Source organism: Arachis duranensis, chromosome 6 (genome assembly GCF_000817695.3).
Source record: "Arachis duranensis cultivar V14167 chromosome 6, aradu.V14167.gnm2.J7QH, whole genome shotgun sequence".
Lineage (NCBI taxonomy): Eukaryota > Viridiplantae > Streptophyta > Magnoliopsida > Fabales > Fabaceae > Arachis > Arachis duranensis.
The window spans coordinates 28,687,235-28,688,887 of record NC_029777.3 but is presented as its reverse complement, the minus strand read 5'-3'; positions in this window follow the sequence as shown (position 1 = coordinate 28,688,887).

Genomic DNA, 1,653 nt, shown 5'->3' with positions numbered 1-1,653 from the left:
CTGTGGGATCGACTCTTACTCACGTAAGGTATTACTTGGATGACCCAGTACACTTGCTGGTTAAGTTGAACGTATTTGTGATCACATATGCCAAAGAGCCATTAAATAAATCTCATGCAAATACAAAGAGGGCAATCACAATTTCGTCCACCAAGTTTTTGCGTCGTTGCCGGGGATTGTTCGAGCATGGACAACTGACGGTTCATCTTGTTGCTCAGATTAGGTAATTTTCTTTTCAAAAATCTTTTTCAAAATTTTTCTTTTGTTTTTTCGTTTTTCCAAACTTTATTTTCGAAGAAAAATTAATAAAAATCCAAAAAAATTAATAAAATCATAAAAATAAAAAATATTTTTGTGTTTATTGCTTGAGTCTTGAGTCAATTTTTAAGTTTAGTGTCAATTGCATGTTTTTAAAATTTATGCATTATTTTTTCAAAAATTCCATGCATTCATAGTGTTCTTCATGATCTTCAAGTTGTTCTTGACAAGTCTTCTTGTTTGATCTTGATGTTTTCTTGTTTTTTGTTGTTTGTTGTTTTTCATATGCATTTTTTGTTTGTTAGAGTCCATGCATTAAAGATTTCTAAGTTTGGTGTCTTGCATGTTTTCTTTGCATAAAAAAAAATTTTCAAAATTATGTTCTTGATGTTCATCATGATCTTCAAAGTGTTCTTGGTGTTCATCTTGACATTCATAGTGTTCTTGCATGCATCTTGTGTTTTGATCCAAAATTTTCATGTTTTGGGTCACTTTTATGTTTTTCTCTCTCATCATTAAAAAATAAAAAAAATATCTTTTCCTTATTTTTCTCATAATTTTCGAAAATTTGAGTTGACTTAGTCAAAAATTTTCAAAATTAGTTGTTTCTTACAAGTCAAGTCAAATTTTCAATTTTAAAAATATTATCTTTTCAAAATCTTTTTCAAAAAATTATATCTTTTTCATTTTTTTTCATTTTTTGAAAATTTCAAAAATCTTTATCAAAATATTTTCAAAACCTTTTTCTTATCTTTATATCATATTTTCGAAAATTCACTAATAATTAATGTGATTGATTCAAAAATTTGAAGTTTGTTACTTTCTTGTTAAGAAAGGTTCAATCTTTAAGTTCTAGAATCTTATCTTGTAGTTTCTTGTTAGTGAACTAAGTAATTTTAAATTTCTAAAATTAAATCTTTTTATCTTTTATCTTATCTTTTTCAAAACTTTTATCTTTTTCAAAATTTTGATTTCAAATATCTTATCTAACTTCTTATCTTCTTATCTTTTCAAATTTGATTTTAATATCTTTTTCAACTAACTCTTTCACTTTGTGTTTGTTTCTTATCTTTTTCAAAACCACCTAACTACTTTTACCTCTCTAATTTTCAAAAATATCTCATCTCTTTTTCAAAAATTCTTTTTTGTTTTGAATTTTAATTTTAATCTTATCTTATCTCTAATTTTCGAAAATTACTAACCCCTTTTTAAAATTATTTTCGAATTTTCTATCTCTTCTCTCTTATTTTATTTAATTATTTATTTACTAACACTTCTCTTCACCTCTCTTCATCTAAATATCCAAACCCACTCTTCTTCACTCTTCCCCCCTTTCTTTTTCTACTAACATAAAGGAATCTCTATACTGTGACATAGAGGATTCCTCTTTCTTTT